The following is a 16363-nucleotide window of genomic DNA, read 5'->3' as shown; positions in this document are numbered from 1 at the left end:
CTGTCCTACAATCAAAATCCTAAACTGAAAATCTAGATTCAGCCACAAAACTGTAATATATAATTTTTATATTACATACATAAATTATTACTCTTCCGCTGAAGCAGTCATTACAGAGAAATTTTTCATGATTTAGATTGTATCTTGAGAATGAGGATAACTGGATTTGCTCTGTTGCTATGTCTGAGATGTCTCACATTTCCAGTCCCAGAGCATTCCCGTAAGGGAGTGGGAGACTGCCCAGCTGTGAGCAAACCTATTTTCAAAGCTGGTAAGTGCTAGAGAATCCCAGTTGCACAGTGATTATTCTGTCCCAATTGATAGGAGTAACATGGACTGCACGACTTAATTATCCTAAGTGCTATGATTCAACCTCAAGTTACCGTTTTGTGTGTAGCCAAGCTCCTCTAGAGCTCACATTCTGTTTGGTTGCCAAACTAGACTCCACTATACACTACTATTAAAAAAAATACTGAGTTGTTTCGTTGTGAAAGTAGGAAACTGTCATACAAAATTATCTATCTAAGATCTGTAACATTTCCCAAAGGACTGCTAGTGTTTAACTGTTATAGTTGTGAAAAAAACACCCATAGAGACCAAAGAAGCAATTGTTGCAGACGGCTAGACCTAATGCACACTCATGATAAGTTCATATTAAACTCCATTAGGTGAGGCAGGTATGACAAACAGGGAAGAAGCATGCTTCATCTGCGAGTTTCATGGCAATTAAAATGAAACTGAAAGAAGGATGAGACTCACAGGTGCTCTCACAAGCAGCAGAACCTGTCCTTTTCTTGTCTCATCTGTTACATCACTGACCTTGCCCTTCCTCACCATTCTGCTTCCTTTTGACATCAATGCAGTAGTTCCTTTAGTTCAGACCTTTACAGTACTTCTCTTTTGGCCCCTGCCATACTACTAGCCTTTCCTTTTGAGCTGTACTCTCATTTCCTAGTCTGCACATTTCCCTCTGTTCATTTCATACTCTCCACTTGTGGTTTACTGTGGGTTACTTCATCCAGCACCTCTCCAATCCCTTAAACTAGCTCTCCCCTTACTACACATAAGCATATGCAGCTGCACATCCCCTTGTCAACTGTCCAGATACACTCTTCATGCTGGATACTAGAGAGAAAAGAAATGAAAGAACAAGGGAGAGTTTCAGGTGACAGTTCCTAATTATGTACCTCCCCACTTTCACTACTATTCGCTCTCAGCAGTGGCAGCCCCTGCATCTCCTCTGCCTTCTGAGGGGGCAAAACCAACAAGTACCTGTAGAGCCACATTCATACAGTGCAATATGAGCAGTGGAAATCTCCAGACTTCTGTGTTTCAGTGCACTTCATGTTACTCTACCTAGAAACCAATATGATTATTTAACATTTTATTTTAAATTGGATTTTGATAGTTTGATCTGACTATATGCTCCTTAGGGCCCTTCCAGTCAAGTAATTAACAGGAAAACATTCCCCATTTAAAGTCTTTGTAGATGTAGTCTTATTTCTTACTATGAAAAATTACTTTTGGATCAGAATCTAGACATCTTTTTTGATTATTTATCTAAAACTAAAAGCAGGAAATGATTCATTTGATTTCTGCCAATACTGGAGTGTTGCCACTTTTAGCTCAGGAAGAGTAGGCTTCCTTTGGCAGCCTTTGCTTGCGTGATGATGAATGAAGTTCTATGTTTAGTGCTAGCTAAAATTTTATGGAGTCTAAAAAAGAAATCTAAACATGTTATAGGGAGTGGACAAGTTTTTTTAGATAACTATACCATAAGTTTTCATGCTGTGTCACAGCAATACCTTCAATATATACATAGAGGAGGGATTCTTTCCAAAAAAAGATTTTAATACTTGAAAATGCACTATTTGTCATAATAAGCACATAATTCCCCCAAAGTGAGTGTGCACTCACAGTTACACTGCATAAAGAAAAACGTAAATACCCTTCCTTGTCTTAATGATATAGCACCCAAATTACACAGAGTCATTTGTCATTGAAAAGCATAGACCACCATGGAAAGGGCAGTTATCCAGCACAATAAAACCTACTGTAGACCTAATCAGCAGCATCTACATACTAATGAACAGAAGTCTCAGAAGTCTTGACAATATAAATATTTGTCTGTGTTATAGTTCAATCAAGAGGAGGGAATGGTGTAGATATAGTACATGTGTATTTGGTGAAAGCACTCAAGTATACTTCCAAAAGTAATCATTAATTTTATACAAATTAGTCTCCCATTGTGTCTTACACTGTTGACATTTGTCATTCAAGCAATGTCATTTTCAGTGTTTGAAAGTAATCAGGCATTTAACTAATTCAGGACTGTTTTACAAATATTTTTTACAGACTCAGAGTCATGTATTGTTCTTACCTGCATTTGCCTACCAGCTGCCTTTGTGATTTGTTAGAGCATTTTTCTGGTGCGTTTGATTTGATGACTTTCAAACAGCCTTCTAAAGTGGCACATTCTTTTGGATCAGTTCTCACACTGAGAACAGTTCCCTCACACATGCACCTCCAAGAGATTCCCCAGAAACCTTCTACCTCGTGATCATTCTGACTGGGATCAGGAAGATATTCCTGGACTAGTGGCTCTTTTATATGTATCTAATTCTTAGAGTACTAGGCTAGTATGGAGCTGTGCAAAAAATAACACCCCATTACAGTAAACTTCTTTGCTTGACAAGCACATTAACATGATCAGTTAGACTCTTCACATTAACCAAAAAAATGCCTCAGGAATATAAAACAATCTAGAACTGAAGACAATTCTTTACATTTCATGAAATTAACATAATTGCCTACAGTATTTTGAGTCTGTATTTTGTATGCCACATGAAAATTTACTCTACACATTGTTTTAGTGTCATACATAAAACCTTCCCAAATTATTATATCAATGAGATAAAATTCATGCACAGGTACTGATACTCATACAATAATAGGATCATTTGAATTGGAAGGGATGCTTAGAGGACATCTAGTCAAACTCCCCTGCAATGAACAGGGATTTAGGTTAATCCACAGCTAGATCAGGTTGCTCAGAGACCTGTCCAGCCTGACCCTGAATGTCTCCAAGAACTATGACATCCACCACCTTTCTGGGCAACCTGTACAAGTGCCTAAGCACGCTTACTGTAAAAAACTTTATTTCTTTATACTCTTTATGTTCTTTATACATATAAACTCCCCTCTTATAGTCTGAAACCACCTCCTCTTGTCCTATCCCAACAGACCATGCTTAACATCATCTAAATATCCTTATTTTTTGGTTTAGTTGAATTCATGTTTCCCAAATAAGTGGGAGTTCTGCATGTGTCATAAAGCAATCTCTAAAAGGGCAAACATTCATTTTTAAGAAAGCCTTTGGAGTTTGGCCTTTCAGCTACCTCCACAATGGAGAAAATATTCACTGCTGTTATACATACATATATACATACATGCATATATGTATACATGCATATATATACACACATATTAGTACATACATACATACAAATATACATATACATATACATATACATATACATATACATATACATATACATATACATATACATATACATATACATATACATATACATATACATATATAAGTGAACTGGTTCCAAAAGTCTTTGTCCTATTTCCTAACATGGACACTTTCAGATACCATGTGCACAGTCAGAATCCACATGGAATACCCCTCTGTCGTGTTGCTGAAAGTCAGAAACGCTCACCTCTCTGGTATGCAGACTGAAGAAGTCATGCAGAGTTGATCAAAACTGTTGGTGGACTTATGGTCATTCCCTACTGATGGAAAAACACAAACAAATTGAATACAAGGAAATCAATTGCTCCCTGAAGGCTTTGCTTTCCTCTCACCTCTTAACCTCTTTCTCCTCTCTGGCTGCCAGTCATTTTGAGTTTTCTCCTTTCTAACCTGAACTGCCACAGAATAGAGTCTTAATGGTCCATTACTTCACATTTTTTCAACCTCGTATTCAGAGTTCTCAGATAGCACTTTTCTTGAGCTGTACATCTGCAATTAAATCTGTTCATAACTCCATTTCCAACAGAGAGCAGTACACTGACATCCTCCATCTTAAGTTCCAATAGTCATATATTGTTTTATTTATGGAGTTAACTCAGATTGGTTTCACTTTAGTCTAAGGAAATAAGTGACCACCTAGTCTAAATTCAAACTTCAGAGTTCATCCTAACCCTCTATTTTGTACTTCAGACTCTGAGCACAACAGGACATTCTGCTTTCTTATAACTTCACCAGTTCTTACCTCTTTCTTCTAAATGCTTATCTCTGCTGGGAGTCTGCAATGGACTTATTTTTATTTTTATTTTTATTTTCAAGATGGAATGGAAGAAAGGAGATATTTTCTTAGCTGTCTTCCTCAAACATCACTCTCTGAGGACATCAGAGGCTAAATATATTGAAGCTGCAAGATAACCTTTGAGAAAATCCTTTACTGCTTTTCCTGAAAATAGCTCTGCAAACTAATATTCAGTGATACAAAAAGATATATATGCCAACAACCTAAGCACGAAACTAAGTGACTGCAAATATACAAAACAAAATGATAAATTTTCTTTACTTTAAGAATCTCAGTCAGTCGTATCAGCCAGTGGTTCCAATCACTTCTAACAATCGCTTTTATTGACAGTGACTGGCAAAGAAAATTCTCTGAAAATACTGGAATAAATACTGGAAATGTGTGCAGAAGAATTTTAGGGGCTATTCTGCCATTGTGAGGCCCCATTTGGAGTACTAAGTCCAAGCCTGGGGCCTTCAGCATGGGAAGGATGCAGAGCTACTGGAGTCCAGAGAAAGGCCATAAAGAAGGTCAAGGGGATGGAGCACCTCTCCTATGAAGACAGGCTGAGGGAGCTGGGCTTATATAGCTTGGAGAAAAGAAGACTCCATGGAGATATCAATGTGGCCTTTGAGCTCTTGAAGGGAGACTACAAGCAGGAGGGGGACTGACTTTCTAAACAGTCTGATAGTGATAAGACAAGAGTGAATGGCTTTAAAGGAACAGAGGGTAGATTTAGGTTAGATACTAGGAAGAAATTTTTTACTCCACTGAAACACTGGAACAGACTGATGAGAGAGGTTATGGGTGCTTATGGAGGCATTCAGGGCCAGGTTGGATGGGGCCCTGGGCAGCCTGATCTGGTGGGTGGCAACACTAGCCATGGCAGTGGGTTGGAACTCATTGACCTTTAAGATCCCTTCCAACCTAAGCCATTCTATGATTCTGTTACTAGATTAATGAAAATTAATCTTGGATGTTAGATAAGTAATTAAGTATTTTTTTCATCAAAGTATGAAGCACTAAATACACTGGAAGAGGTATATTAGGTGACAGAATTTCTATGCTCTGTAAGTTTAACAGTTAGAGATAAAACCTGAGAAAGTAAAATCCTTCTGGAGTCCTACAGTAACATTTTCACATAATCACATAATAACAGAATCACAGAATGACCCGGGTTGGAAGGGACCTCAAGGATCATGTAGTTCCAACCCCCCTGCCTGGCAGGGCCGCCAAACATAAACATTTTCTGTGAATATAAATTACCCTGAACAAAGACTTAAAAATGAAAAATGGCAAGCTTTAAACTACATACCAGAAACCTTATTCAGATAAGTAGCATTTTGAGAAGCAGCTTTATTCTACATACTATTCTTTACTATTCTAGCAGCTATATAAGATCTCACAAATAGAGAGAGCATTTTTACACCAATGACCTTGTCTGAGATTACATCATGTCTGTTTCTAAGAATGCTGACTATGGCCGTGATCTCTGTCATGTCTACTTGAAGATACACTTCTGTTCTCTATCAATGACATGCCATCTGTGTTTGAACCTGAGAAAATTTGCTTCTTACTTCCATATTTACTGTCAAAGCACTGAAGCGGAGAACTGCAGTTAAGAGAAAAAATTTCCTTTGCTGATGGATCTAGCACATAAAAACAACAGTTTTCACAGTATAAACAAAAGACTAAATTCTGTACTGGTCATTCAAATAGCCTATTTGATCAGCTATAACCAATACACCCATGAACTATAGAGTCAAACTGTGTCTACAATACACCATCTATACGCTGAAGAATCAAATTTAGGAGCAGTATTCAGTTAATTTCAGCTACAGTATGCAAGAATTAAAATTATGAAATGATGACTGCTATTCTTATTTGCCATGTATACACATGATCTATCGTCCCAACTTCATTGCAAGCTAGAAAAGTATGCAAAGTAGACTGCTCATTTCAAGATTTCTTGTGTTTTCTATTATCTTACTAATGTCTAAATTTCCATCAGTGGGATGAAAGCACAGGGAAAAAGAAAGATGGTAGCAGTATGCAACCTGTAAAAGCTACTTTGGGAGGACAGTGGTTATGACATCATACTCTTTTGCAGTCAGCAGATGTTTCAGTAGTGTGGAAAATATTTGCTTTAGGTGAGATCAGAGGGTATTCATTTACTGGCCTCATTAAAAACTAACTGCACATGTGTCTATTTTTATGCAGAGCAAATTCTTCAAGAAATGAGACTGCAGCCTGTCTTGTGAGCTTAATGCCTTTAAACTCATAGTCTAGGATAAAAGTCCTGCAGTTTCACTGAGGAACTCAGTGAAAACCAAGATCAAGAAAAAATACAAAGAAAAACTCATAGCCTGAAAGAAATAAACACTCCCTCCATAATAACACTTTTTCTTATGTGAACAGACTTCTGTGTTTTGGGTGTTGTTTTTTTTGTTTATTTGTTTGGTTGGTTGCTTGGTTTTTGATAAGATGAAAGAAGGCTGATCAATCAATATGACTATGACATGAACTGTTGTTTTACACAGTGGTTTCAAAGCTTTTCAAGGCCTAGAAACATCTTCATTCCTTCTTTTTAATTTAGTTTCTGAAATTTTCTTTTTTTTTGATTGTAGAATCACTCAGACTACACAGGAGACCAAGCTGATGTAAGACTGAACAACTCTTTGCTGTACTGATCTTCAAGTGAGTAAATCAACAAAAACTAATGAAAACATCCCATGCTTACTCAAAGCTGTTTCTCTACCTGAAGCTCCAAAAACTGAGGGTACATGAGATTGTTTTTCCTTTTTTTTTTTTTTTTTTTTTTTTTTTGATAAAATTCTTGATTAGGAATTATTTTTACCTTCTTCTATGCAGACCAAAATGCTTTCACATAAATAGGGATTTTACAGATTTAGTTACAGTCTTCCTCCAGAAAAATTATTGAAACCATTGGCACTGCAGTAGGTTTTGTCATGATTCACCACGTTGTTTGGTTAGGTTTTCTTCCAGCTCTGAAGGAAAAGATCATCCCCAGTAGAAAATGAAACCGTTATTTTCCTTACAAAATAAAGGAAACATGGAAATTGCACACCCATCCTCACTTAAATTCAGACATAACGAAAGTTTAATTCTTTGGCTGTGATCACTGAGCCATCATTCCTAAGGGAGGGCAGATGGTTTCCCACTGAGAAACCCTGCTTGCAAAGTAGGGTTACTTTTTTAGACTTAGATGGCTTGTAGTAAGCATTAAAAGCAGCACAGTTACCATTTCCTAGGACTCTTTCCTCTCGCTTTCCTTCCAAGACAATGTTTTCCTCCCACTTCAGGGCTACATTCCTCTAAGGAGTCTTTCTATGCTGACTCAGAACAGTTTAAAAGGGGCACTTATGGAAAACCAACAAATAAATAAACAAACATGCTTAGCATGCAGTCCATAAATACAAAGGCATTTCCCCACATGTAACAAACACAAAAGCTATAGAAGCACCAAGGGAGGCCTGAATAAGAGAAGTATTTTTAGCTTCCTGTACAGGTAAGACTTTCACATCTTGTGATAAAAAGAGAAAACTGAAGTTCTTTAATATGTTCCAGGTTGTTCTTTTAGAGTGACTTCTGATGAGTGGGAGCACTTGGAACTGCTATGTAGATTCTTCATGGCTACACATCTGCTTGCTGACTGTGATTGTGGTGGACCTGGTATTAACCTGAAGCACTGGATGACTAAAATAAAATATAGTAATAAATAATACTCCTTCGGTCTATGTTGAATTTTACTATCCTACAACCCTTAGGACTGCAGCCTACCACACTCCTCCATCCGAAGAAAAGTACTTACTTTTTCACAAGTTCAACTTTCCCTTCCAGCTAAATGTGAAACAGCTTATGTATGCATGTTAAAATAGCCCTTCTCATCTGGGAATTTTGGAGAACTGAAAGGTATCATAGAGGCAATTCATGATGATGGGTTTTACTGTCTTGGGTGCCTTCAAACATTTCCTTGTTATGTAGACTACTGGTTGTAATTAGAAGTCTAGATATTTAGAAAAAGAGACTGGCACTAAGCAGAAACACCTGAGACTTTTGTAGGCAAAAGCTCATCCTATGAAAAAGTGCTGTTTAATGCCAGAATAAAAATTCACATAAATGTACTTTACCTTCAATGTTGGTCTTATCCGCCTAGTGCTGCTGGCACATGCCCATACTTCCTTTGCCTCCTTCATCAAATGTAATCACTGTTAAAGTTACTCTGGAGATATGCTTGGCAGTTCTCAAATCCTAATGTGAAGCTGCATTATATGTTTTCCAGCAGTAACACCTAGACTAGTGGGTTGGCTTCTGAAGAAAATGTAGTAGTGATAGTTGGGTGTTTCTGTTGATAGATGCCTCTGAGGCAGCCCTGTTGTTTGGTTACATTCCAAACTAGATGGATTCTCATCCTTTTTGTATTTTGATTTTTAATTTTCCCTCTCTAACAAGAATATGAATCTCAGAATACATATTAAAATAGCCCTTTTAATCATGGAATTTTAGAGATTTTTATCTTACAGGCATTTGTACATTCTATGTCGCAGGCAGATGACTGCCCAGAATTAGTCTCAAAAAGATTATTGATTGTATTAGGAGTTGATATATTCCATCATTCAAATAATTAGGAAAAAGGGAAAAAATAATAATATTCAGAAGATAAGTTAAAGTTTGGAATTATTCCTTATTTTATTTTATTTTTTCCTGCTAAAAAGAATACTAGCAAGATGTTAAAAAACACTAGCATTTCTTCTAAAACACTAAAATTTTACTATGTAATAAGATTTCTCTTGTCATATAGGTATGCACTGTCATTTGGAATGCACTGCCCAGGGAGGTGGTGGAGTCACCAACCATGGGAGTGTTCAAGAAACGCTTGGATGTGGTGCTGAGGAATATGATTTAGCCTGGAAGTATTGGTAATGGTTGGACTAGATGATCTTCTAGGTCTTTTCCAACCTTGATAATTCTGTGATTCTGTGATTCTGTATATGTTTGCATACATATCTCCTGCTGTGGAAACATGATTTTTCATTCTAAAACAATGCATTTAACCTATCAAAATGATTCATAAACATAATTTATATCTATTTATACAATGTCCTTATGAGGATAACTAGCGCACAAACAATATTGTCAACAAATGTTGACTTATTGAACACTGAAGTTAGAATACAATTAGTACTACCTCTTATTCTTTAACTGAATATTTCTTACTTATTACATACAAATTTGGATGAGCAGCAGGTTAGATGAGCAACTATTCATAAATTTATTTAATATTTCTGTGATTCGCTATTTGAAGTCCTAGCTCATGGTACAGAGTACTAGCTTCCTTAAGGAAATATCCAAGGAGACTTTTTCTTCTGCTAAACTGAATTTTACAAACCTAAATTCATCTTCACCATGTCTCCAGTATGCTCTGATTGCACAGAAATATATGAGAACTGAGCAACCCAACATACCTGCCTCAATTATGTCTCAATTACCAGTGAAATGTACTAGATCTAGCTGCAGTGGTGTTAACTCTCTTCACAAAAATCCATACGGTGCTATGTTTTAGATTATTACTAAATATTGTTTATAACACACCAGCAGTTTGGTTATTGCTAACCTATACTTGAATTTCAGTGTGGGGACAAAAGAGTCAGAAAAACGATTCGCTATTCCTATCCTCTCAATACACATGACTATACTGATGTCTTCAGAAACTCTTTCCATGTACAAAGATTAAGCTATACAGCTGAAAGATGCCTAATAGGACATGACTGTTGCGCCTCCTAAAGCCACTCAAATGATTGAACAGACAAAAGCTATAAATTCTTGAAAGATACGAGGGCTGCTCCAAAAGCTATGCTTCCTATTTTATTATGGTGGCCCACAGTCTCGGAAGCAGATGTTGATGGGATGACAGTGGAGGCTGAAACATCCCATAAATATTCCATTACATTTTGTAGCAGTGAGACAGATGGCAGCAGTGGGACAGTCTGACATAATGGCAGCTGACATGGAAGTGCATGTGAAGCAAAGGTGTGTCAATGATTTCTTCCCTGTGGAAAAAATGGCATCCACTGACATTCATCAACACTTGCTGAATGTTTGTGGAGACCAAACAGTGGATGTGAGCACAGCGAGGTGATGGGTACAGTGTGTCATCCCCACTGGTGCAGATTTTTACAACATTGCCTTGTCAGCTCTTATTCATTGCTGGTTAACATGTGCAGCTAATGGCAGAGGCTATGTTGAAAAACAGGTCTTTGTAGCTGAGAATCTGCCCTATCAAGTAGTGTTATTGCGCTCTTTTGTATCTATTCTAGTTTCCATGCAAATAAACAGGAGGCATTGCTTTTGGAACAACCTATATATATTAGCAGAAAACAAGGTCAAATCTTTCAAGTACTTCGTCATACTGATTAGTACATCTGGGTTAATGCCAACTGAAAGGTAACCCTATAGAGGTACTACAGTTCTATTGTTGTTTTAAATGAGTGTAAACTGTATGCTGGGTTCAGAGCTCATTTTTTATTTACAAGGGGAACAGAAATCTATAGCACAGAAAAGTTACCTAATTAAAGTTATATAAGAAAGAAGCAAGGCTGGCAGGGGAAGTTAACGCCTTTTATTATGCCAGCATTTCCTCTGCGCACCATATTTCTCTAACATTCTTAACTACCATAGCTACAACAGTGTTTATAACTACAAAGGAAAGACTTTGCATATTGCATTGATACTTACAATGCACCCAGATTACTGTTTTAACAGAGGGATAGGAACAAATTCAGTAAATGTAAAGCCATAATCAAATACTTTAACACAAAATTCCCTGTTGATGTCTGCACATTGCCACCAGCAAGTCTGCAAAATTGATGGCAGGAAAAAGAAATAAAAAGAAATATAACACTCATTGATAGAAGCAGAGCATAGTGGAATATTTATAATTCCCCCAGATCCAAGTGTTCCCTTCTTTGAGGTTTTAGAGATGCCACAGGTGGAAAAATGTACAGATTCCTTGGCATTTTGCATAGTGTATTAATTAATCTTATGAACAACGTGGAGTATAGAAGGACCTTCAGATCAGCAGCTCCTTTCAAAAAGGATAGTGGAAATTCCATACTGCTGGCTGGCTTGGAGGACTTACTTGGGGACCGCTGTTTTGCAACAGACTATTTTTGGTAAGTAAACTGGCTATGAAGGGAAAAAAAAGAGAACTGAGAATTCAAGCTGATGTGAAACAGCATGTGTGTGAAAGTTCAGTCAGAACATACAGTGCTGCTGCTTCATATAAAGGAGAAACCAGCACATGGGGAAACTCTCCTCTTTGCCCATCAAAGCACTTCATATATTCACAGTGTGAATTTGCACAAATATTTATGTAATGAAGTACAGCAGAGCAGTAGCAGTTAATATTTGTTACATTCCAACAGAAAAAAAAAAAAAAAAAGGTAGCATGGACTATAACTGGCCTCCTGTGATCTGACCATCTCCCTGCTTTATTCCTACTTACTTTATTGCAAAGTTTTTCATAATATCCCAGACACCTCTCACCTTTTCCTCCTTCAGAACAAACCAGATAGAGAAAAAATTATCCAGTCTATGGCGATTGGGTTTGCTTACATCTTTGGTGTTTTTTCATTGTTCTAAAGAAAAAAAGAATTACAAAAGAGAATTGAACACTCAGTGACATAAAAAACTTAAAAAATTACATTAGCTAATGGGTTTATTTAAAAGCAGTGCTATACCTTTTGTGTCTATTAAGAAATTCACTCTATCGTGGACCTATGATTCCTTTTTCATTATCAGAGAGTAATATAATGGATTTTGCACAAACCTTTAAGAATTATTATTTCCTGTTTAGTGGTTTTAATTTCAATTTGATAATGAAACACCCATGAAATTTAAAGGTTTATTGAGGAAAGGGGGTTTAGTACTAGCACCTGGCGAACTACATGAAATGCATACTAAACTAAGGATTAAAAATCAGCATTCCTGCGACATTTTTTTCACTCTGTCACTTATACAGGAGGTCATGGAGCATGGAGACCAGCCCGCAAACTGGTGGGTGAGAAGGGAAATGACTCCAGACAGCTGCTGGGAGCCCATCTTACAGAGGGAGGTGGCTGCAGCCAAGACTTTCTACAAACCTCAGTAGTGCTGAGCTGAGATTCCTCATCCTTCTACATACAGAATCATCAGCAGAAAAGAAAAAAAAAAAAAAAAAAAAAAAAAAAAAGAATTGTCAAAAAAATGTATGTATGCATTGTAGTAGAGTGAGTCTACCAAGATGGCATAATTAGCATCTGTTATTAATGTAACTGAAGAGAGAAAGAATAGCAAGAACAGTTTTTACAGTTTCAGAGTTTCTAAAGCAGGTGTAAAGATGTTCTCCATCACTTCTTCTGTGTGAGCCTCAGTGTAACTACAAAAGTGTTGACAGTTCAAAAGAATGAATATTTTAAAGAAGAAAGAATTTTTACCTGCTGTAAACATTCCACACACAAATAAATAGATTGCACAATATTTTGTATGAGAAAAAAAAAACAAACACAACTTAAATGTAATAAAATACCACTAACAGGAATGAACACTGTGCAACTCCCTACATGTATTTTCCAAGTCAAGAACTCAGATTTATTTTAATCATAAATCGAAAATGATGTTGTTTTCAAAAACCAAGGTGTGCACTTATTCTTTCATACTAGATGCCTTTCTACTCCCGTGGTTAAGTACCTTGCAGTTATTATCGCTTATTTGTTCAAGTGGTGAGGAAATATTAAATATCACAAGTTCTCAGCAGAGGCTGGACAATAATTATCAACAGATGGCTGGCAGGAGGGTATTGAGAATGAAAGAAATTGTGCTTACATTCAGAACACCCCTCTCCCAGAAACCCTAAGCAGTTCAGCGGTAACAGTTTGTGTAAAAATCAGATTTAAGTTAGCCACCCGTGTTCTCCCCACACTTTTTGTGCACCTTTAACTCTTGCTTATTTAGTGGTGATGAGCAAGTACAAAAACTGTGTGCCTTCCCTTTCTCACAAAAATGATGCTTACAATGGGAAAGCCCAATAACTTCTCATAATTTACTTTCCTGATAAAAGTAATAGCACTGCTGGGTAGTTTTTCAACACTGTCTTAAGCTTCCATACCAACATACCTTAAAGGACTCCCCAGAAGATGTGGAAACATTCAGTGGGAAGAACATCCACTGAAGTTACTGACGGAATTGGAATAATTCATTTCAGGATGGTTAGGATAATTTATTCCAGGCTCCCTTTACATACGATATGCTTTGTTTTCAGAAGAAACATGTGGCTGATCGAACCACTAGACCTTGAGGTATTTGCTTCACAAATCAGCCCTTCCCTAAATATTTTTAAGGCATGTCTGGTTTGTGAACACCAGGAAAAGGTAAAGACAGTAAAAATCATTTACTACTCATCACAATGCATTTTCCTTTGCCCTGTGTATATGGACTCCCATCTGTGTATTGCACTCCGGGCACTTCAGTTAGAAACTCTGTAAAAGCTCCAGAAAACTATTTCATAAGGCTAAATCCAAGGGATCTCCACTGAGTTTCTGCACAGATGTATTTTCTGTTATTAAATCTGGTCTTTATTTGTGAGTTGATGAAGGGAAAAGTGCTTTAGAGACCATTATAGGGAGAGAAGTCCTTCTCTCTTTATATTACTATATTTTGTAAGGACAGCCCACACAACAGCTTCCAAATCATTGTAACAATCCATTGCAGTGTTTCAAACAGTTGAAAATAAGCTCATGACGTGCATTCCTACCAGTTCTCAATAGATTTGCTACGCAGCATTATAGAAATCATTGCTCTAAACTGCCTGGTGGGTAGCAGCATTCTCCTTTCCCAGCCCAGAGGTACTCAGTGCTGGGCTCTGTTGACACCTGCATGTCCCTTTCCCAAGGCACCTCAGTGCCATTGTTCTCCATGTGGGAAATCTGATTGGAGCAAACACAATCACAGAATCATAGGAGGTGGAAAGGACCTCTGGAGATCATCTAGTTCAATCACCTGCTCAAGCAGGTTCCGTACAGTACATTGCAAACTGTGCTTTCTATGACGTTCCACATGCTGTGGTAAGTACCAGATCACGTCTATAGGTGCATTCATAGGAATAGCTACCTTTTATGGAAATGATTTTGCAGAACTGCGCTGCACGTGGCCAGGTAGACTTTCCAGGGCCTTGTAGGTTCTCTGTTTGCCTCACTTCTGCTCACCAGAAGGCATTAGAATTGCAGCTGCCTTGCCCAAGCTGAGACAGAGTTGACCGCAGTAACTGCAAGCCCTGGTAATGCACTTTTAACTGGCAAAGCAGTCCTGAGTATCAAGAGTAGATAGCTTTGCTGCATCTATCCCTCCCACCTGGGCAGATCCAAGAAGCAAATCATTCAAAGCAGCCCAAGCCTTCAGGAAGGCAGGCTCTTGGATTTCTTTCTTTGTTGCATTCACCTTTGTGGAATTAGGCAACTTTTATTCCCTTGTCATTATAAATAAACAAATAAACAAATAAATAAATACCTGAAATTTATACTGATCAGAGTTTCTGGGAGCTTGCTTCACCAAGAGGTGCAATTCTTCTCTTTCAGAGTCTAACTGGGGATATAAACAGTACACCTCTTGGGCTGGAAGTCTGTTTAAGGATGACTATATTTTAAGATGCTATTTTAAATACAGTATTTTAAATAATGGAATATGTATTGATTAAAATTAAAACAACAGTAAACAAAAACTCAAAGTCAGGATCAAGACTGCATGCTTGGATAAAACCCCTTTTTTGTTTGTTTCCTGCTTCATAAACATGACTAACAAAGGGATATTCTCTTCCATCCCTCACTTTATGAGAAAACATCTAAAACATAAAATCTACCAGCTTTTCTTGAGAAAGCATTTAATGTCCTTCTGCAGAACTCCATAGCTGATGTATTATTACTGTGGGATGGCAACAGAAGAACATCAGGAAACTTCAAATATTCAAATATTCTATAGTGGGAATAACAAGGCATCACGAATCAGTAGGCAAGTGACATTCACCTAAGGAATATGTTCAGTCTATTCATGTACAAATATTTTTTTTCCTATAAGATCTCAGTAAGTAGCATGCTGATGCATAGAGGCCATGGCCCATGCATCAGGTCACGGACTGGATGGGTTTTTGGAAAGATCTTAATAAAATTTTCTGATAAATCCAATTTTTCAAGTGTGTCACAGAAATATTTATTCTTACTTTTTTTGTCGTTATCATAACCCCAAAAGAAATGCTAATAATTAAAACAAAAAACAAAAAAACCCAGCAGTTTCACCCTAGCTGATCTAATAAAATGAGTTTTCATATTTTCAGTTTTAAAAAATTCATTCCGTTTTAAAATGTTCTGTAATCACTTAGTGTGATATTTTTACACGTGTTTCAATAAAAAGTTCTATCTAATGAATTCCCTTCTCAAAACACTAGTAAGTTTGGAAGTTGAAGGTCATATGGTTAAATAAAAGGCTTGTTGCACTGACCAGAGTGCAAAGGGGAGCAGTAGCAGATAAAAGCTGCACATTCTGAACCTTATGCGAGCACCCTGCACACATACACACACACTCACACCCTCAAACATGGATTTGGACTAGAACTGGACAAAATCCCTGCCTGAGGCAAACCAGCCAGTCCTGGAAGGCTGTTCCCTTTCACATAAAAATAGTAATAATGAATAAAAATATTTGGAAGGCCTCCAATGCCTCATACAGCATAATTTCTGTTTCTCTTCCCCATGTGTACCCACAGGCTAGCTCCCACTTCTATGGTCCTTGTTCTCCCTGGTTTCTCACCAAGGTAATATATTTGCACCACCGTGAATGAAAAGCAACATTCTGAATTATAAGTGCAAAGGAAATCTGTGTTCTTAAAGTCTTCTTACCTTTTCTCAGGGTGCTATGTTTCATCACTAAAACAAAGATCCCATTCAGGACAGCAACATCATCTCACACATTGGACATGAGGCTTGGAGTTAGGTCACTTT

General features: G+C 37.3%; 1 long non-coding RNA gene across 1 annotated transcript; it reads left to right on the top strand.

Annotated features, from left to right (window-relative positions):
* Positions 1 to 842: 842 nt before the first annotated feature.
* Positions 843 to 8024, top strand: LOC107313888. The gene is made up of 3 exons (XR_001555245.2): positions 843 to 1165; positions 6944 to 7013; positions 7905 to 8024. It is a non-coding gene; the product is annotated as an uncharacterized LOC107313888 (long non-coding RNA).
* Positions 8025 to 16363: the final 8339 nt, after the last annotated feature.

This window comes from Coturnix japonica, chromosome 4, assembly GCF_001577835.2.
Source record: "Coturnix japonica isolate 7356 chromosome 4, Coturnix japonica 2.1, whole genome shotgun sequence".
In the NCBI taxonomy this organism is placed as follows: domain Eukaryota; kingdom Metazoa; phylum Chordata; class Aves; order Galliformes; family Phasianidae; genus Coturnix; species Coturnix japonica.
The sequence above is the reverse complement of the archived record's forward strand: the minus strand, read 5'-3'. Positions and strand labels throughout refer to the sequence as shown.